Below are 23,137 nucleotides of genomic sequence, written 5' to 3'. Positions count from 1 at the left end.
TTAGTGAAGATTTTTGGGTCTTTGCTAGCTAGCGTGTGCCGGGTAGGCTTAGGTATTGAAAATGCTTCTGGGCCAGGTTTTGGAATGGTCAAATTGGGCCTGAATATGAGTTGTGCTGGGCCCATATCACATTTGGCGCTGAGTGGGCCAACTGGGTTTTGAATATCCTTTTAGGGGCTCTGTTTGGAATCGTCAAATTGATTCTAACGATGAACTAGGCTAGGCCCATCTCAGTTCTAATACCACATCTTAACCCAAGGCTTGTAGCGCACTTGGTAAAGGCCTGGGGGTTAAGACCCCAAGTCTCAAGTTCGAAACTCTTTGGGCCAACCTCTTGGGCGTAGCACAGTTGGTTAGAAGGTTAGTCTCAAATTGTTACTACCACAACACTTGCTCCCCCACAGTTAGTTACACTATATTTTCATCATTTTGTTTCGTTTATTTTTATTCTTCATCTACCTCATTAACAATAGATGGGCAAAAGGTGACATTGCAGCCTATGTTACATGGACTCGGCACTTTGGGGCGAAGTACCCTTGTCGACGCGACACGACATGGATGCAGGTGTGGGATCTGTGTCGGATTCGCCTCTCCTCTCTCGGACATGACTAATCAAAAAGGCAGAAGAAGGTTGAGATACGTACATTGATGTATGGATTCAAGATCTTGATCGTGTCTTTTAATCTTCCTCTCTTTCTCGATCTCCTTCTCTCTCTCTAGCATGATCTCCTTCTCTCCCTCGGTATCTCTCTCAATCGTGCTGTGCGTGTGTGAGAGAAGAGAAGAGAAGAGATAGACCCATCGTGTTGCTGTGCGTGTGAGAGAGAAGCGAAGAGAAGACAGACGTGTTGTTGTTGTGCATGTGAGACAGACATGTCAAAGTTGCTGCTGTTGTTTGTATCAAACCCTAATGGCTGGACCTAATAAATAAATAAAAGGCTTGTGGGCTGGACCTAATAAATAAATAAAAGGCTTGGGATATTGGCTTGTTAATATTATAAATCTTAATGGGCTGGACCCAAATAAATAAATAAAAAGTTTGGGCACTGGTTTGTATCATAATAATTAATATTATAAACTATAATGGGTTGGACCCAAAAAAATTTACACCTATTGGCTTGTTTGCATCATAATAAATCTTAATGGGTTGGATCCAAATAAAAAAATAAAATATTTGGGCCTGTTAATAAACTTTTCAACAATAACATGGGTTATTATATGACTTATCCATATGTTTGATTCTATTTATAAAAAAAAAATTATTGGGTCAACTTTTTTTAACTCATCTTCATATAATAAATATATTTAAAAAATAACTATTTAACTCATTTTTATATAATAAATATATTTTTAAAATAACTATTTAACGTATCACTGTACCCGTATCCACATTTGGATCCGTATCCACGTATCCTTAATTTTTAATTTTGAAGTGTCCGACCCCCAAATATGCACCCGTACCCGCACCCGCACCCGAGTCCGTGTAACATAGATTACAGCTTGAGTTAAAACGGTTAGGGGTTAACTAACTTAATGAATTGAAAGTAAAGGGAGCAAAGTGAGATTATGACGAAAATGCAAGGGTGCTAAGTGTAATTAACCCAATATCTCAACTTGCAGAGATACTTTTAGGTTTTAGGTTTTAGTGAATCTTGTGATTAGATCTCTTCTTCTCTTGGACGAACGTGGGAGTTTGGAAGGCCAGTTGATTAAACTCATCTTGACTTGCCGAGGTGAGTTTAAACAACTCTTCTTTCTAATCTCACCAAAACATCTCAGATCTACCGATGATGGTTTCTTTCTTCCTCTTTCCCTCTCCATATTCTTTCTTTTTCTCTTCTTTCTCTGTAATGTCTCAAAAGCATTTCCAGATCTAAGTTGAATCTGCTCTCTGATCTCCAAAATCAGGTTTTTATTTGATAGAAATTTGTATGATTAAATCTGTCATATAACCACCTGCAGTTTTTGTGGCTTTTACTTGAAGATATATGCTAGGGAATGATAGAAATTTGTATGATTAAATATGTTATATACCGCCTACAATTTTTGTGGCTTTTACTTTGAAGATATATGCTAGGGAATTTGCAAGGACTCTCAAGTTTGCCAAAATATGATTAAATCTGCAATTTTTGTGTCTTGTACAGGATGATGTGTTATTGAATTTGCAGGGACTCCCAAGTTTGATAAAATATGAACCCTTATTATCCTTTGAATATTTTTTTTTCTTTTTTTTTTCGTGCAAATGCTAACATCCAAACACTTTTTTTTTTCTTCTTCTTTTTGTTTTTAATAGTATATATTTTATTTTTAGTGAAGATGTTTGGGTCTTTGCTAGCTAGCGTGTGCCGGGTAGGCTTAGGTGTTGAAAATGCTTCTAGGCCAGGGTTTGGAATGGTCAAATTGGGCCTGAATATGAGCTGTGTTGGGCCCAGATCACATTTGACGCTGAGTGGGTCAACTGGGTTTTGAATATCCTTTTAGGACCGTGTTTGGAATTATCAAATTGATTATAATGATGAGCCAGGCTAGGCCCATCTCAGCTCTAATACCACATCTTAACCCAAGGCTTGTATCGCACTTGGTAAAGGCCTAGGGGTTAAGACCCCAAGTCTAAAGTTTGAAACTCTTTGGGCCAACCTCTTGGGCGTAGCACAGTTGGTTAGAAGGTTAGCCTCAAGTTGTTGCTACCATAGCACTTGGTGTGGGTTCAATACCCCCGCAGTTAGTTACACTATATTTTCATCTAAATCTCACATTAGTTGTTGTACTTTTATCAAAATCTCACTTTGTTTTTCATCTAAATCTCACATTAGATGTTGTACTTTTATCAAAATTTCCTTTTGTTTCGTTTATTTTTATTCTTCGTCAACCTCATTAACAATAGATGGGTGAAAGGTGACATTGTTAAAGCGTTTAGGGGTTAACTGTCTCAATGAATTGAAAGTAAAGGGATCAAAGTCAAGTTATGGCGAAAATGCAAGGGTGCTAAGTGTAATTAACCCAATCTCTCAACATGCTATGTTATGTTATATCTAGGTTTTAGGGTTTAGTCAATCTATTTAGCAGATCTCCTCTCCCCTGGACAAACGTGCGACTTTGGAGGCTGTGGGAGCCGTGTTCAAGCAACCCAATACCATTAGGCCCAATTGCAGGTTGGCCCATTTGGCCTCATCCATCAGGCCCATTTAGAGCTCAATAAAATGGGCTACAGAGAAGGGCCAAGTAACAGGTCTTGGTTCTGGTAGCAGAAGCCAAATAGTCCATGCAAGCATCTTGGCCAGTTTCTGATTCCTCTCCATAGAGTGGTGGGGGAGTGAGTCATCAAGGTGTGTAGTAGGCTATGAAGCACGGGTACTCAAAAAATAGTGCCGTACACGTACCGATATGGCTGCATGAGTACCAGGTACGGCAAAAAGGACTCTGGTACGTTTGGTTTAATCGGGTACGGATTGGGTACGGCATGGGTACATCTTTAGTGCGTTTCGGGAACGTCAGGGGCAGAAATCAAATTTCTAGGAGAATTGAGGGGTACCGGAGCAATATTAAGAAAATTTTCAGAAAAAAAAAAAAAGAAATAAGAAATATACACGAATGATGTTTGTTTTGCCCTAATCTCATCACTTCAGCAACACAGCAGCAAAAGGCGACCCAGCAACAAAGAGGCGACCCATCCATTCCCTTCGAAGGCCTCCCGCGACGGCGACGCAAGGAGAGTTCCGGTGAGTGCACTTCATCTTCTTCTTCTTCTTCTCCTTCTTCTTCTTTGTCTACATCTTCCACCCACGTCTTCTTCGTTTCTTCTTCTTCGTCTCATATATTTTTTGTTTTGCAGATCAGCAAGCATCTGGTTTTGTCCCTTCTTGCATCTCTTCGTCTTCCCTCCGATGAGAAACTGGTCAGAATTTTTGGGTGCGGGCATATCAGCAAACAGCAAGCAACTGGTCAGATTTTGTTTCATCTCCTTGTTTCTTCTTCTCTTTGTCTTCATCTTTATTTTTTTTGTTTTTTTTTTCTTGTTTCTTCTTTCTTCTTAAGAGAGGTAGAACCGGGTCAAAGAGGTAGAACCAGAAAAAAATTAGAGAGGTAGAACCAAGTTATTCAATCATATTTAGAACAAAAAAAAATTAGAACAAAAAAATTAATAAATTAGAACAAAAAAATGAACCTGGTTAGAGAGGTAGAACCAAAAAAAAATTAGAGAGGTAGAACCAAGTTATTCAATCATATTTAGAACAAAAAAATTAATAAATTAGAACAAAAAAATTAACCTGGTCAGAGAAGTAGAACCAAAAAAAAATTAGAGAAGTAGAACCAAGTTATTCAATCATATTTAGAACAAAAAAATTAATAAATTAGAACAAAAAAATTAATAATCAATCATAATGTTAATAATCAAAAAATTTAATTAGAACAAAGTTATTCCTCAACAAAATATTAATAATCACAAATATTATTTTTAATAATCACAAATATTATTTTTTATGCTTATAGAAGGTTGGATCCTTTAACCATAATTATAAAAAATAAAAAAATTATCGGCGTACTGCAGCCGTACCCGTATCATACTTTTTTGGGGTTTTGTCGTATCGGCGTACCCGCACTCATACCCGTACCCGTCCCGTACTCATACCCGCACCCGTGTTTCCTAGGTAGTAGGGGATAAAAACCCAAAGGAAAGGAGAAGCTTTAAAGAGCTGTGTAGCAGGGGATAAAAACCCAAATGAAAGGAGAAGCTTTAAAGGTGTGTAGCATGGGATAAAATTCCAAAGGAAAGGAGAAGGGTTTAGTGCGAAGGAGGATGACTGGAGCTCTAATTCTGATTTAGCATTAGGTTATCAAAGATTTGTTATTCCAAAGATTTGTTATTCGGCCAATTGAAAATGAACGCCAATTCGGAGCATTCGAGGTTAGTGAATCAACTTTCTTTCTGTCGTTTTTGGTCATCTCTTTCCGACTATCAATCAATACCCTGAATGGCACTAGATAACACCATTGTTCATTCCTCCTGTATGTGATTACCCCTTCACTACATTACCACCTCCATTGCTCTATAGCAATCCCATACTACCATATATGGCCACCACACTGCTATACCAGCAGCACATCACCACCAGGCCACCATCATATGGCTACTCTAATAGTGGGTTGCTTGGGCACTAGGCCAAAGGTTTCATTATAATCAATCTCTTCTTGTTGCAAAAAATCTTTGGCAACCAACCTAGCTTTATGCCTGGCAATAATGCCATCAGAATTTCTTTTGACTTTGAAAACCCATTTACATCCAATTGGTGTTTTAGAGGGAGGAGGAGGGACAAGAGACCGAGTCCCTTGTTTCATAAGGGCTTGATATTTTTCTTGCATAGTAGCAGTCCAAACAGGACTTTGAAGAGCCAGCTTATAACTGGCAGGTTCTGAATCAGAAGAAACATCAGTGTGTGAAGAAGAAATAAGGCAATGAGACTTAGATCTTGTTGTCATGGGATGTGTGTTAAGAGAAGTAGGAATAGGAGGAGGAAGAGGCAACTCAATAGAAATAGATTCAATAGGAGTGGGAACAGTAGATACAGGTGTAACAAGAGGGCTAGAAGCAACAGGCGAAAAAGGGGTCTAGAAGGAGAAGAAATAGAGGAATCTAGAGAAGAAAATGTTGGAGTTGAACTAGAAGGAGAAACAGAAGAAGACCAGAAAAATGAAGTGAATATGAGATAGAGAAAAAGCAAATTGAGCGTGTTGAGAGTGAAAGGGAAAACATCTTCATGAAATATAACATGTCTAGAGAGATAGACTTTCCCCAAGAGAGGATCCAAACATTGATAGCCTTTAACGGATGGATGATATCCTAAAAAGACGCAAGCAATTGATTTGGGCTGAAGTTTATGAGTGACGTAGGGCTTGAGCCAAGGATAACAAAGACAACCAAAAACTTTCATGGAGTCATAAGGAGGTTGATGAAACAATAACTCATAAGGAGACTTGTGATGAAGTTTGGGAACTAGGCATTCTATTAATGAGATATGTAGAGACAGAAATAGCATCAAACAAGTGTTGGAGAGGAACAGAAGAATGATGAAGGGCTATAGCTGTTTCGGTGATGTGTCTATGTTTTCTCTCTGAAACACCATTTTGAGGAGCTGTAGGATGGGGTTTGATGAAGAATACCATGTTCTAGTGGCCTTGTTAACAAATTCGGTGCCTCCATCTGTTCTCAGCACTTGTAAAGTTGTAGAAAATTGATTCTCAACAAATGCTTTAAACTCTAGGAATTTAGAAAAAACCTCACTTTTATAGCACAAAGGATAAAGCCATGTAAACTTAATAAATTCATCAACAAACAACACATAGTATTTAAAAGTAGACGCAGAAGAGGTAAATGGCCCCCACACATCACTATGTATAAGAGAAAATGGTCTTTGTACAATTGAATTAGAAAGTGAAAATGGAAGCCTATGACTTTTTGAAACACAACAATCATGACAAGGCTGAGATATACCCTTGGTTTTATTAATAAAAGAAAGAAAATGCTTCTTCATACGAGCAAACTTAGAAGAAGAAGGGTGACCTAGTCGTTTATGCCAAATGGACTCTGAAGTAGACACATTAGTAGGACTGAAAAATGCAGTAGCAGCATGTGACAATGAATAAGAATGATAGGATTGAACAGGAGAAAAATGGTAGAGGCCATGAGAATTAAGGCCCTTGTGTAAAATGGCCTTGGGGTTGTTGTCCTGAATAACAAAAGAGGAATCAGTAAATGTAATATTGCAATTATTCTCTTTAGTGAGCTTATGCACAGATACCAAATTAGATGAGATAGGAGCGTGCAACACCTTATTGAGTTGGAATGAATGATGAGGAGTGGGAAGAATACCCTTACCAGTATGCATGATAGGTAATGTTTGGCCATTTCCAACAGTAATTTGCTCAGATCCTTGATAAGGTCATAAACTTGAAGATGACTCAAATCATTAGTCATGTGATCTGTTGCAATTGAGTCCAGATACCATGGAGTGGAGTCAAATGAGGCAGATGGTGTAGAAGCAATATAAGCTCTTTTAAGGAAAACTAGATGAGTGTGGTTGTGTAATGGAAGAATGAGAGATCTGATGTTGTGGCTGATAAGCTTGATCAAGCCTTTGCCAACAATTAAGGGCAGAGTGATTGTTTTTTCCACAAATTTGACAGATTAAATTTGTGCTTCTATGAGAAAACCTTCCACCTCTGGAACCACCTCTGAAATTACCTCTATTCACTCGAGCAGAGAAATGACCTCTACTATAATTGGAACTTGAATTTTTAGAAGCAACATAGGCAACAGTAGGCTCTTGTGTTTGTAATTTCCTTTTCTTGGACTCTATGTGAATTGAGCTCTTCCATGGAGATAGATTTGGATCTGGCCCTAATGGTGGTTTTTAAAGCATCAAACTCATCAGGTTGACCATTTAAAGTGAGCAACACCAAATCTTCTTCATCAATAGCAGCTGAGGCTAATGCTAATTGATCCAAGTACTGAAAAGGCTAAGCTAGCAACAGCTGCAGCAACAGAGGCTAAGCTACAGCTACAGCCACAGCTCAGGTTGTAGTCATTCCAAATAAAACAGAGGAAGTTTAGTGTGCATAAATTGTATAGGTGTGTATGTACTAAGCATGTGTGAGTTGGTTACATTGTAACAATATTTTAGTTAGTTAATAGTTAGTGATATATGGTTAGGCTGTTAGGTGGATTGGTGGACAGATGGCGGGTTGGAAGTTCCCCAGTTGCAACTGAACCGCGAACACCCCTATTAGTTAGTGATATATGGTTAGGTTGTTAGGTGAGGTTAGTAAAGTTAGTTAGGAATCAAGATTGTATCGTGTATATAAACTCAAGAGTGTAATAGCTTTTGATCAATGGAAAAAATATCAGTTCTAGAAATTCATTAGTTAGGGAAATGAATTTCATAATGAATCAAATTGCTCTAATTTTGTTAAAGATAATTATATATCAACAAATATTGCTTAAATGATTATGAAGGTTGAATTATACTTGAACTAACCTACTTTTTGAGGGGGAAATTATTTTCAGTAGAACTTATTTGGAATTTCAATTTGTGCTATGTTTTTCCAATATGAAATGTTCACCAATCAAATGTTTACCGTTCAAGGATATCATATGTTTATTATGCTTGATGTATAAAGATGCCACATATGGTTTTGATACCAAGCCCAACAACCTAAGAAGCTGATGTGAACATGTCGGACACTTTTAAATTGTTACAATGATCAAACCTTAGGTTTTTTTTGTTTGGTGTGTAATTTCTTCTAAAACTTAGGACACATCTGTAATGATGTTGACAAGACAATTTTAGGTTACAATTTACTCTTTTTAGATCAATATTTAAAACATTTTCCTCCCTATGTACTACAGCCTGCCTTCCATTTATCCTCTCTTTTTCTCAACCATTTTTGCCTTCTCTCTGTAGCTATCAATGCGTGGAATGGCACCAAATACCACCATTATTCGTTTCTCCTAGCCCACAAGTTACCTCCACTACATTTCCACCTCCATTACACCCTAGCAATGCCATACTACTACATATGACCACTGCATGTCCATACCAAGCACATCACCACCGGTCCACCATCTCATGGTTGCCGGCTACCACACCACTCTAGTGCACAAGGTACTTTGGGTACGACGGGTATGCAAAAGTACTATGCCCAGTGTGGGTACGACATGTTTATCGAAGTATCCATGCTTTTATAATAGCTTTAATTAAGAAATCTTACTTTTTTAATTTTAAGAATTATACATGTTTGTTTTTTTAGATTGTTTAGATGATGTTATTGGTTAGGATTTGGTAACTTTCCTTTTGGGGTTTTGTATTCTTTGCATAATCTTGATACTCTTTTATTAAAGTCCGATTATTTATTTATCCCAAAAAACATATATATGTTTTGTTCACTCAAAATCTTTGTTTTTTTTGCTACTATTGTATTTTTTTGTCTATATTCAAAGATGTTAAAAATAGTGGGTAGTCCCTATACTATGAATAGTGCGCATTATTGGTATTCTTATTAATAGTACGAGATGCACTAGTCTTTTTCTTTATTAGAGTCGGGGATTACAACTACTACTTTGACTAGTTCCTTGCCTTGTACGGGAATGGAGGCAAGGCCTTTCATTAAGAAGTGTTAGTCCGGGATCTTTAAGTTAAGGCAAGGCAAGGCCCTCAGGGGCCAGTCAAGTATCCTTCAATCTAGGCAGGGATCATTTGAGGATAAGTTTGGTAGTAGCTATTCTCTACACTGACCTAATAAGTCAAGGCGAGGGGTAACTCTAGACCCTGCACCCTCCAAGCGAGAGCCTTACTATCTCTTCCTTAGGCTAGAGACCCCCCTGAAACCGTAAGCCTGGACCTTAAACCAGCACCTTAAACAAGAGAGGAGTAGAATTCATTAATAAGTCAATAAGGGTTCATAGGAGATTTTTGAGATTAGTATTATCTTTATTTATTTCTTTAGCAATTGATTCATTATAGGAGGTACTTCCCCTTTATAGATAGAGCTTTCCCCACCTGGAGAGAGAATTTCTTTCTAGCAAGGAAAGAGAACGTGGAATGGCCTCCCCGATATGAGACACCTGGAGTTGCCTTTTTATGCGATTATGGGCATTGGTGATGCGATTATGCTAGCCAGCCAGGTATGTACTTGACCTTATAGAAAGAAAGACAGCAACCAACAAACTTGTTAAACTCACTCTGCTATGTAACACGTCCACGGGGGACCTCATGCTACAGTTCGGACTCGATTTGGTTTCACGATTCTTAATCTGAACCAAAGAGTCCAAATCCGGCAAATCGTTTTGAGAAACAGATTTTTGAAAGAAGTGCCAAACATGGACTGCTTTGCCAGATACAGAGTCGCCACCTAAATATTTTAATGGGGAAATTTAGGAAACCCTGACTCGGTGCCGAAGGCCACATGTCCGTCATCACCGGAGTTGTCTCGGCTCGGGAGCTTGGGTACGATTGGGGAAGGTCAGCTATGAGCACCCCCTCTCGCCTGGTCTGAAGACCGGCCTCTACTAACCGTGATATCTAGTTTTGAAAACTTTATGCGCTCTTATTCCGGTTATTAGCCTAGAATTACTATGTTATGCACACAGCAAACAAGTATAGACTAGATTGCCTAATTTGGAAATAAGCATTGCATATCCGTTTGTTTTGAAAAGTGCTTTGGAATTTGCTACTCGCGAGTAGGCTAAAACACGGATTTCAACAAATTTTTCCAATTCAAACAATCCAACCTTCACCCACAGGCATTCAAACAGTTTATCTCACGTAAGCATTTAGCCATATGGTAAGCATGCCGTCATGATAGCATTCACACTCATGCGAGATGCTAAAGCGAAAATACTTACATTGTACTCCGTGCCAAAACAATAAACTAGTTAGCAAACATGCATGTCCTAGCTCATGTTAAATTGCCTAATGCAACACACACAGGGTGCAATCAAAGTAGGCTCGGCTAACCTGAACATGGCATATGAAATGCGATCAATTTGATACACGTATTCAATTTTGAATTGAAGTACAAATGCAGTTAGCGTGATGTACCGAGCCTAATGCATGCAATACAAATGCATGAATGCACACATGCATAGCAGAAGGTATGCTAATTTTAAAAAAATGCCTTAGTCTACCACCATAAGCAGGTAAATAAAAGGGAAGAAAGACGTGAGGTTGGAAGACATACACACACTCACGCACACTTATTACATAATTGCCCTCGCTCGGAGGGACCAAATAAATATTACAATCCGAATAATAAACAAATAAATTATTACAGAATTTCTAATTAATTAATAGAAAGAATGCAAAAAAAGAAGAGGGTGGCCGCAGCCTCTGCCTCGGGATGCGCGAATGATGCATGCTCGGAACCCGGCCCGCCTGGAAAACCCGTACCATATCACTGCCACCTCTGTTTATACTGCCCTGTCTCTCTGAAAATTGCCAAAGCCCTAGGACAGGTTCCTTGTATACTGCAGAGTACCACCGGCTAGGGGAAATTCCCACCGGCAGTGTGTAATTTCCACCGGCTGTCCCTGGATTTATCGGCCATTCAAAAAGTGTCGGTCGGCACTAAATTCTGCCGGTCGGCAGAAGCTCCCTACAGAAGACAGTTTCGACAGCAACAGAGAATAGACAGTATATGGCATGGGATTTCAGGCACATGTGAGCATGGTCATGCTTCCCATCATGCTTTGAACTCAGGGAAGCATGGCCCTCGATCCTCGAGCCATCAATGGTGCATGATAGCCCAAGGGATCAAGTTTGCCACTTGATGTAAAGATGCATGCAACCACACAAATGAGGATCAAGACCCTATCATGCCGAAGTCAAGGGTCCCGGTGACCGAGAATTAAGGCACGTTACATCACTTATGGTATGAACGCCCCCTTAACCCTCACACTTGGTTTGACACCCCAAACCAAGTAATGCAATGCATGTTATGCAAACATTGTTCAAAATGCAACATGACAACAAGATGCAAGGCATGCCAAGGGTCATGCAACTAGTATGACAAGCATGCAATGTTAGGCATACAAGATGCAAATGCAATGTAAATATAGACACTTTAAGCAATAGGATCAACGCAATACCACATTCGATGAGACAATCATGCAATGGACATAAGGCAAGCATGCAAGAGAGCCTTATACCACAAAGGGGCAGGCCTTGGTCCACCCCAAAACAGTGGCTAAATAGTGTCTAAAAGGTGGACCAATACTCATGCTAACAAGCAAACTAATGGTCCTAAGTTTAAGGCACAAAAGGGAGGCACTTCACTCCTACCAACAAGACCACTCATGGCATGATTAAGACAAGTGAAAACAGAATTTTTACAGGCAAAATAGGACTTCAAACCCTCCTAATATGGCAGCTTAAATGGCTCCAAAGGGATGCATGCACCAAAGCTCATATCTAGGCATAAAAGAACACACCCTCAAGGCATGAAAGAGGTCACACATGCACACATATAAACATGATTCATGGGCTGGAATAGGGTCCTAAATGATGCCAAATCATGAGGATGGCCATAGCTACACATGTTAGAGGTCAAAATGCTCAAAGCTTACAAGCCAAAACACAAAGAGATGACACCAACCAAGACAAGTATGACTGAAATGAATGGCCAACAGACCTTAAACATGGTAAAATAGTGCCAACACCTTCATGGAACTAAACCAACCCATGCAAGAATCATGGCCTAAACATGAGATACATTTCTAGGCCAAATAGGGGGATATAAAGCAAGTATATTAAGCATGCAAATGGGTACAAATCCGGCCAAAAAAGAGAGATCACATATGAACTAAAAACACCCAAAAACCTCTGAAAAAGGGCTAAAACCAATCAAGCATGCATGTTACCCTTTTAGGCCAAAATGCAAGGAAACAAGACAATGAAGGGAGAGGGGTGTCCCTCTCCTATGCAAGACTTCAAACCACCTTCCTCACCACTGAAAATCCACTGGTTTTCAGTGGTGAGAAGACCAAAACACTTAAGCAAACAAAGCCTTACCAAAGAGGCAACAAGAAGGCCAAATAAGGCCTAAGAGGGTGAGTTTAAACTCAAACCACCAAGGACCCTTAATGAAAGTTCTTAAGCATGAAAATACAAGCCTTTTTTATGTTATGCACAAAAAATAAATCAGCAAGTAAGATAGGTAAAAGACTAGTGTAAGTTTGGGGAAACTAAAGTAAAATGCTCACCCTTGAAGCACACTTCAAGAACAGCCAAGGCAGCCCCCTTCTTTTGATCAAAAACAGTCCAAAAACTCAAGAATCAACCCTCAAAGTTCTCAATCTCGGAGCAAGGTGTAATAGTGTGTGTATTGGTGCAAAAGTAAGGTAAAATCACACTTTTAGGCCAAGAAACACACACAAGGGAGGAGAGAGAGAGAAATATAGAGAGAGAGTGTATCTATATATGTGAGCTCTGGTTTTTGCCTTCAAAGTCTCTAACCTAGAACAAGGAGAAGGTTCCTCCTCTTATAGGAGTCCCTCTTGCAAAGCTTATTCAACAAGCTTGCTGAGAGGGAGATTTATGGAGGGAAGCAGAGTTGGTGCTAGCTATCACAGCTGGCACAAAATATCTCCATAAAGTAGATGAACAGTGGTCGGCTGCCCAAAAATGCCATTTTGGCAAAAAAGAGTGCCGACCGGCAGAAAGTAGTGTCGACCGGCAATATTTAGTGCCGGTGGAGACAAAAACCAGCCGGTGACCTCTAGCTGCTGCCGGTGGTGTGTGGGGATGCCTCACAAGGCATTCCCTGCCCCTTCAAGGCAAGATGCAAGTGTTTGGTGCAAAACCAGACACTTAACGGTCGAGTTCGGAGATCCTGAGGCAAGGCGCGTAGCCGAGACCTCCGAGAACTCCAAACGAACACAAACAAGGATGATCACCGGGTGTTCAAACGGTGACGTCCAAGTCTTAAGAACTGTCAAAAATGGGGTGTCTACAGTTGCCCCTCTTTGACAGAACTCGAAAGTCATAATAATGACGGAAGTGAATGTCATAGCCTAGAGACGACCCATTTTTGACAAGGCCGAAGACTTAGACAAACATGCTAGACAAATAAGGTATGCGCCTGAAGGCAAGGGCAAAATGCAAGACAATGCACGAAGCCGATCATAACTTATGATCATGCAAAGAAAGCTGTAATGAAGCATACATGCGACAGTTTTATGCTAGCATACACCAAACTACACTACAATGCAGAAAGGATGTAAGAGAATTATGTAATTCTCGATACTTCTCACTCGGAGGACATAATACCTGTGCGGTTCGTCTGGTTGCACCAACCTAAAATGAACCGTACCTACAATATCGTGCCTGAAAAGAAAACAAACTTAACAGGTACAATATTGTTAACAACATGCATAAAAGTGTACTCGAAATGCGTGACAGCGCAAAGCAAGTGGGGAGCATAACAATGCTGTGAAAATACAGACATGAAAGTGGAGCATGCGGTCTACGCAGGCAACAAAATTGATCATAAGCATGCGGTCTACGCAAGCAATACATGCGGTCTACGCAGGTAAGGAAATTGAACAATAATGCGGTCTACGCAAACAAAACATGCGGTCTATGCAGGTAATAAAATTGAACAATTATGCGGTCTACGCAAGCAATACATGCGGTCTACGCAGGTAAGGAAATTGAACAATAATGCGGTCTACGCAAACAAAACATGCGGTTTACGCAAGTAATGAAATTGAACAATTATGCGGTCTACGCAAACAAAACATGCGGTCTACGCAGGTAAGGAAATTGAACAATAATGCGGTCTACGCAAACAAAACATGCGGTCTACGCAAGTAATGAAATTGAACAATTATGCAGTCTACGCAAAGAAAACATGCGGTCTACGCAGGTAATGAAATTGAACAATTATGCGGTCTACGCAAGCAAAACATGCGGTCTACGCAAGTAATGAAATTGAACAATTATGCGGTCTACGCAAACAAAACATGCGGTCTACGCAGGTAATGAAATTGAACAATTATGCGGTCTACGCAAGCAAAACATGCGGTCTACGCAGGTAATGAAATTGAACAATTATGCGGTCTACGCAAGCAAAACATGCGGTCTACGCAAGTAATGAAATTGAACAATTATGCGGTCTACGCAAACAAAACATGCGGTCTACGCAGGTAATGAAATTGAACAATTATGCGGTCTACGCAAGCAATACATGCGGTCTACGCAAGTAATGAAATTGATTACAAACATGCGGTCTACGCAAGTAATGTAATTAACATGCGGTCTACGCAAGTAATTAAATTGATTACAAACATGCGGTCTACGCAGGTAATGTAATTAACATGCGGTCTACGCAAGTAATTAAATTGATTACAAACATGCGGTCTATGCAAGTAATAAAATTAATTACAAACATGCGGTCTACGCAAGTAATAAAATTAATTACAAACATGCGGTCTACTCAGGTAATGTAATTAGCATGCGGTCTACGCAAGTAATAAAATTAATTACAAACATGCGGTCTACGTAGGTAATGTAATTAGCATGCGGTCTACGCAAGTAATAAAATTAATTACAAACATGCGGTCTACGCAGGTAATGTAATTAGCATGCAGTCTACGCAAGTAATAAAATTAATTACAAACATGCGGTCTACGCAGGTAATGTAATTAACATGCGGTCTACGCAAGTAATGGAATTAATTGCAAACATGCGGTCTACGCAGGTAATGTAATTAGCATGCGGTCTACGCAAGTAATGAAATGGATTACAAACATGCGGTCTACGCAGGTAATGTAATTAACAAGAGTTGAATGTACACATGCAAGCAAAACATGTTATTCATGATGCTGGAATGTAAAGTGTTGTAACACCACATAATCGAAACGGTTTTGTGGGATTCACAAGATATGAAAAGGATACGGGACGGGACGTCCTCCGTATGAATCGAGCATCACCCGCAGAGGTTGTGGCCTGAGGTCAACTCGAAGGTCGATGTTTCAAAAGTGTGCGTTCCCGTATTGTGAAGGCGTCAAACCATGTGGTCGACCCGAACAAAGGTACGGAAGGTGTGTTGACCGCAAGGGGGAGTTTTATCGGTATCAATTCTGATACTTTGCTACCCTGCCATCCTATGCTTTACTTTCCTTTTTTACTGGTAGTTTAAGCACACTGCACTGCCTCGGGCAGGTTTTATTTTTTTCAAAATTACACATTTTGCAAGCGCGTGATGGGAATGAAACAACCATTTTGTTCAAAAGATGTTGCATTTGTAAACTTTCGGTGCATCGCATCAGAAGGTATCACACCACAATGTGAACGAAATTGAACTCATTTTGAACACTGAAAATTTGCATCGTAATAATCAGGTAGTGAACCGACTTACAACTCGATAAGCAAGATAAAAACGTGATATAACCAAACAAGTGTGAGTACAACTCGATAAACAAATCAAGAGCCCAAAGAGAGTGAAATACAACTCGATAAGCAAATGTACAATAACTTGGCAAGCAGACAGGTGTGACTCCGCAAGAATCAATCGCCGGGGGAAGAATCAGAGGTGGTGAAGTTCCCCAATCCTTAGCATAAACAGCTCAGGGAACCAGGAGGAGGCTCACCGGCCAGGGGTGGAGGCCACCGGCTGCTAGGAATGGCCATCGGCCATAGGTTTGTTCGGTCGGCAAAATATGATGGCCGGTCGGCAGAATGTTTGGCCGGCCGGCTATTAATGAGGGAATCACCAGAATGTTGACACCTGTCCTCCACCCAACCTTATCTCCTACAAAAGACCACAGCTTCGTGGTTTTTCTCAATTCCACACTGATTTGCTCCAATGAAAGAGTTTCTTGCTCAAAATCTCACAGCTTGGATTGCTAGCTTGGATGGCTCAGAAAAATTGAATTTCCGGGGTTTCGGCCTAAACGCACTATTCACTTTGGGTCGTACCTCATTGCACCTCCCGTTTCTTCATGCCGCGGCAAGGTTTTGGAATCCGGTGACGCATGTCTTTAGCTTCGCTGGGCAGGAGGTATGTCCTACCTTTGAAGATTTCCAAGCCTTAATGGAGTCCGAGCGCGACGAGGAGCTCCTACCCCAACTCAATTTTGGCCATGCCCAATCCTTAGGGCGAATGTGTGGACTCAGTATGCGTGATGCTCGGTCTCTGATTTGTGACGGGATGCTGGATATTCCGAGTTTGATCGATCGGTTTTCTGATGCCGGCGATCGCAACAACCATCACTGGCAAGGCTTCCGGCGACACGCCCTCTGTTTGTGCATGCTATCTCACTTTCTATTTGTCTCAGGCTCCGGAGGGTCTAGTGTCCGGCTGACCGAGGTTGCCCAAGGCTTGAAGGAGGGCAAGAGCTGTATTGCCATGATTCTGGCTGAGATGTTGATGGGCTTAGACACCTTTTATCGTCATGAGACGACCAGATTAGCAGGGAGTCCACTACTACTATAGGTAATGTTTCCCACCCAACCTCACATATATGCATTGCTCACATCACTCGGCCCTCAAGCTCGGTCTTTTCTCACAAAACCCTATTCTCACTTTTCTCTCCTCGTACATCTCTCCATTCTTTATTCTCTCATGTTTCATCCCTCCCCAGGTATGGTTGATGGACAAACTGCAGGTTGTGGACTCTTGCCCAGCATATTCGGCTCGCGGCTACTTCTTCCGGCACCATCTAGTCAATGCCCTGGATGAAGGATGGTGGTTCGCTTGGATGTGCCGCCTGTCCGCAGACCGTATTGCTTGGCGGTGCCCTTGGCTGAGCCTTCCAGCAATGAGTTACAATATGCCCCGGCAGACTGGGATTCAATTGATTGGCCTCACTCGCTGTGTATTCTACTTCCCATTTCGGTTTCGACATCAATTTGGCCATGATCAGACCTGCCCGCCAGAGGGGATAGAATATCCTGCTGCATTCCCAGCCCGAGGCGCACAGCTTGCTTGGCAGGCCACCGCGTGGAGGATGAGAGAACTCCTGGCCCCCGCTCCCGCTTTCGGTTGCACTTTGTCTGATGAGTGCTTGGATTGGCTTAATGAAGAGGCACAGGTCGGGCCCACCTTGGCATCAGAGGCTTCGACCAGCTCTGGGAGGGGGCGCAGGAACACCTGACTTGACTATGCCCCAGATTTATTGCTTTATTAGTACTTTCAAGTTTTCTTCATGAATGTAATAAAAAGCAACTTTGATTGTATGCAAGAGCAGGAGAACTCTGTTTTGAAATCAATGAAATTGAAAGTTGTGGCACTGAAATTTTTCCGCTTTGGTCCAAAAAATGGTCTTTGTCGTAAAAAGATTAATTTGAACAAAGTCAGCTTTTATTAAAACTTTTCAAAGACATTTTCGATGTGGATCAGAACTGGACACGCTCGAGATCTGTCACTAAGATGCACAACCCCGGATCCCTGCAACTGGAAAGTTGCCCCTAGTCTGAATAGTACCGTGGCACTGCATGGCAACAGAAAGTTGCCCCTAGTCTGAAGAGCACTGCACCGGAGATCAGAACCGAACCCTTGGATACTGAATAGACAAAGATGGCCGAGACGATCAAATGGACAAAGTTGATCGAGGAAAAGAGTCATAGCTGAACTTCAAGATGAAGTTGCCTACGTATCCCATAGATGGGAATCAAGCCTTACGTAGTTCAGGCTTAGGTTCACTCGAGTATTTTCACTCTCCTTTTACGCTCTAACTTTTGCCAAGGTCGCCCTTTGCGGGTTTTCAACCTTGCGAGCTCAGTTTTTATATTTTCCAATTTTTTATGCTCTAACTTTTGCCTAGGTCGCCCTTTCGGGTTTTCGGCCTAGCGAGCCTCTCAAGGGTAATATTTCTTCAACTTGTCCATGTTGATCGGTTGGGAAAATTCCAGGCCATCTAGGTCCATCAGAACCACAGCTCCACCTGACCAGATAGCTTTGATGATGTAGGGACCAGTCCAATTGGGTCTGAACTTGCCCCTTGGGTCGTGGATGGGAGCTCGGTTGTCCTTGAGCACCAAATCTTCTTCCTTTAAATTTCTGGACTTAACCTTCTTGTTGAAAGCCCGGGCAATTCTGCGCTGATAACTTTGAACGTGGTACAGTGCTTTCAATCTTCTTTCATCAAAGAGCATGAGTTCCTCGAACCTGCACTGCTGCCAATCTGCTTCGGCTATTTGACACTCAGCCAATACTCGTAATGACGGAACCTCAATTTCGATAGGTAGAACGGCCTCCATCCCATAAACCAATGAATACGGAGTCGCTCCGGTAGAAGTTCTAATTGAAGTTCTGTAGCCCCACAGAGCAAACGGCAACTTATCTGGCCAGTCCCGGTAGGTTTCCACCATCTTCCGCAGTATATGCTTGATGTTCTTGTTGGCAGCCTCAACTGCTCCGTTGGTTTGCGGCCGGTACGTGGATGACTTATGAAAAGCCACATTATATTTCCCCAACAAGTCAATTACTTCCTTCTTAAAGTGGGAACCATTATCCGAAATAATCTCGTTTGGGACTCCGTAGCGGCAGATGATGTTGTTTCTGATAAACTTTGCAACGTGCGACGCCTTCAACACGGCATATGATTGGGCCTCAACCCACTTTGTAAATTAGTCTATCGCGACTAAAATAAACTCATGCCCATTCGATCCCTTCGGAGTAACAGCCCCGATCACATCAATTCCCCACACCGAAAATGGCCATGGCGAAGTCATGTTATATAATTTTGATGGTGGGATGTTCATGCGGTTTGCATGGATCTGGCATTTGTGGCATCGCCGAACAAAATTGATACAGTCCTCTTCCATTGTAGACCAGTAGTAGTCCTGTCTGAGGATCTTCCTGGCCAGCATTACTCCATTCATGTGTGCACCGCACTCTCCTCCATGGATGGCCTCCATCAGGCGCTTCGATTCTTCAGCTTCTACATAGAGCTTATGCATTCCCAGATGACCTCTCTTGTACAGCTTACCCCCGCAGATGACGAACTGAACAGCCATCCTTCTGATTACCCTTTTATCCTTGGCATTTGCCCCTGGTGGATACGTCTCCTTTTCCAAGAAGTTCCAAATGTCGTAATACCAGGGGTTGTCGTCCTGAGCCTCATCTATGGCGGAAATCGACTCATATGCTGGCCCAAACTTCTGGTCAATAATAACCGGACGCATCCGGACTCCGGACGGGATGTCTATCATGGAAGATAGAGTTGCTAGTGAATCGGCAAACTTGTTGTTTTCTCTTACTAGGTGGGTGAAATTTAGTTTCTCAAATCGAGGAATTAACAAATCCAAGGTTTGGTGGTAAATTATCATCCTTTCCTCTTTGACCTTCCAGTCTCCTTTTGCTTGAGATACAACAAGGTTTGAGTCCCCAATAATGTCCAACCGCCTTGCCCCTAGTTCTACGGCTGCTTCTAGGCCAGCGATACATGCCTCATATTCTGCTTCATTGTTCGAGACTTTGAACCGGAGCTTGAATGCTAAAGGGATACGGGAATCGTTAGGCGCTATCAGCAACACTCCTATCCCATACCCGTATTGGTTTGACGCTCCGTCAAAGTACATCGTCCAAGTTTCATCTTCGATATGCAGAATGGCTTCATCTGGGAATAGGTACTCAACCGCTTCATCCCCTTCAACCGGGTGGTCGGCAAGGAACTCCGCTACTGCTCTTCCTTTTACTGACTTGCATGTTACATACTTCAAATCAAACTCAGAAAGCAACAACAGCCAGCGAGCTAGCCTACCCGTAAGTGCCGATTTCTCGAAAAGATATTTGATGGGATCCAAGCGTGAAACCAACATTACAGAGTGAGCTAACAGGTAGTGCCGCAGCTTCCTGGTAGCCCATACCAAGGCCAAGCAAGCCTTCTCAAGCGGAGTGCAGCGGGTTTCGTAATCCAGCATCTTCTTGCTTAGATAGTAGATGGCCCTCTCCACCTTATCCTCTGACTCTTGTGCGAGCATGCAGCCCATGGTAGTCTCAGTTACTGAGAGGTACAATATCAGCGGTCTCCCCGGTTCTGGTGGTGACAACACGGGCGAGGTCTGTAAATATTCTTTGATCTGCTCAAAAGCTGCTTGACAGTGGCCGTCCCACTGGAATTTCTTTCCTTTCTTCAGGAGACCAAAGAGTGGTTCACAAGTCAAGGTTAATTTTGAGATAAACCGTCTTATGAATTGCACTTTACCTAGAAAGCCTCGCACCTCCTTTTCAGTCCTTGGTGGTCGCATTTCTAAGATGGCCCTGATTTTGGAAGGGTCGACTTCGATGCCCCTCTGTGTAATCAGAAACCCCAGCATTTTCCCTGCTGTAACACCGAATGTACACTTCTGGGGATTCAACCGCAGCCGAAACTCTCTAGTCCTTTGAAAAAACTTTTGTAAGGCGGTGTAGTGGCCCTCTCTTTCTTAGGACTTGACAATCATGTCATCCACGTACACCTCAACCTCCTTGTGGATCATATCGTGCAATATTGTGGTTGCAGCCCGTTGATATGTGGCTCCAGCATTCTTCAGCCCAAACGGCATCACTCTGTAGCAATATGTCCCCCACGGGGTGGTGAAAGCAGTCTTCTCCCGGTCTTCGGGTGCCACCACTATCTGGTTGTATCCTGAGAAGCCATCCATGAACGAAAGCAAAGCATGCCCCGCTGTGAAATCTACAAACTCATCAATGTGCGGCAGGGGAAAGTCGTCCTTCGGACTAGCTCTATTCAAATCCCTGAAATCCACACATACTCGGATCTTACCATCCTTCTTCGGCACTGGAACAATGTTAGCCAACCAAGTCGGGTATTCGGATACCAGTAGGAAGCCTGCATCAATTTGCTTGGTGACTTCTTCCTTGATTTTAATGGCCCAATCGGGACAGATCCTTCTGAGTTTCTGCTTGACAGGTTGGGCCTCGGGATCAAGAGGGATCCGGTGCTGTACAATCTCAGGATCGATTCCAGGCATGTCTTCGTAGGACCACGTGAAAACATCTTTGAAATCTTTCAATAAAGCGACTACGCGCTCGCGTTCCTCCGAAGACAACGTGGACCCAATCTGGACCAGCCGCGGGTCCTTCTCAGTACCAACATTCACAGTAGTGATTTCATCCATTAAGGGTTTAACGAATCTTTCCTGCTCTTGATCAATTAATCGTTGCAAAACCAGAGGAATTTCTTCCTCGTCGTTTTCATCAAAATTTTGAAAATCCTGATTTAAGCAATAAATCAAAGGCACAGAAAAATACTCAGAAACCACATCCACATCATTCTCATTAAATACTTCCAAGCCGTCCGATTCTTCTGTTACAACAGACTCATAAGAGAAAGAAAACGACGACCTAGACAGGACTGTGGCTCTGGGTTATCACCCCCAGGAATACCGGACTCAGACTCAGTTAAGTTGGAACCTGATTCCGACTCACAAGACTCGGTGGAATCAGATTCCGGCTCACTACCTGACCCGGTGTTGCTGGACAAAAATCCTTCTTCATATTGCCAGATAAGAGAAGGTGCGATGGATGCATCCAAAATAGTTGCTGGTAGGCTCGTAGCCGTTTCATTCCCGATCATGCATACCGAGGAGTTATCCCCCAAGCACTTATGTTCGATCGGAGGATCTGAAAGTAGACATGCCAGTGCTACCCCCATTTCATTTTCAGCGTCCTCAGACTGCACTTCCTTACTTTGCTCAGCCTCGGCCGATAGATCTGCCTGCCCTTCGGCGATGTCATTCTCAGGTGTGGACACCCCATTTTTGACCGACCTTGAGACTTAGACGTCACCAGTTGAGCACTTGGTGATATTGCGTAATGTGCTTGTTCAGAAGTTTCAGAGTCACGGCCGTGAGCCCTACCTCCGGACTTCCGAACCCTCTTATGTGCCTTGTCTCGGTTTGCGAACCAGACTCGGTTTTCTCTATTTCTTTTCCTGAGGGAAGGGAGAGGTTCCGTAGACCATCTCTCAATGTCCGTAGGCTACATTTGGTGGCCGTAGGCCATTTTTCCCATTTCAGAGTCCGGTTTCCGGTTTTCGGGGCCGTCAGGCCGTGTGCCTCGGTTCGGGACCGCTTAACCATCTCCTTTTGCTCCGATTTTTGGCATACTTCTTATTTGCTCCCTTTTGAGGGACACTGGGGTCTGAGAAACCCACTTCGTGGTCGATTGCCATTTTCGGTGCTTAACAGCCCATTTTCGGGACTCCGAACTGCGTGTTTTGGCCCCCGAGCATTCGTTTTGCATCGGTTTTTGCTCATTTTTGGCAGGTACCTCTGTTTTATCACCAGGAAGGTCACTGAAGGGTGGGAGGCTAGTAATTGTTGCAGCAACTAGTTATCTCTCCTCCGGAGCCTCCTGGCGCCCGTTTTTCCAACTTCCGGGCCAATGTTGAACACCTTGGAGTTAGTGTTGCCAACTTTCGACCACATACCTGTGATCTACACACCTTGGAGAACCCAAAAAAGTCATGGCCGGCCACTAATTTTTCTTTCCATTTTTGCCCCTCCTCTTCCGGGCCAATGTTGAACACCTTGGAGTTAGTGTTGCCAACTTTCGACCACATATCTGTGATCTACACACCTGGGAGGACCCTAAAAACCCATGGCCGGCCAGTAATTGTAAAATTACTTTTTTA

General features: G+C 42.3%; 1 long non-coding RNA gene across 9 annotated transcripts in view; it reads left to right on the top strand.

Annotated features, from left to right (window-relative positions):
* Positions 1 to 23,137, top strand: part of LOC145789094 (uncharacterized) — an 84,765-nt gene that overhangs the window by 5,290 nt on the left and 56,338 nt on the right. For 4 of the 9 annotated variants that reach the window (XR_014347291.1, XR_014347294.1, XR_014347288.1 and 1 more), the window contains one exon: positions 3,833 to 3,941. The exons of 1 other annotated variant lie outside the window; for it this stretch is intronic. This is a non-coding gene — a long non-coding RNA (uncharacterized LOC145789094). 4 more of the 9 variants (XR_014347290.1, XR_014347293.1, XR_014347292.1 and 1 more) reach the window with 4 other exon arrangements.

Source organism: Camellia sinensis, chromosome 12 (genome assembly GCF_055761805.1).
Source record: "Camellia sinensis isolate YWXY chromosome 12, ASM5576180v1, whole genome shotgun sequence".
NCBI lineage: Eukaryota > Viridiplantae > Streptophyta > Magnoliopsida > Ericales > Theaceae > Camellia > Camellia sinensis.
Note: the sequence above shows the minus strand (reverse complement) of the source record. Positions and strands in the feature narration are given on the sequence as shown.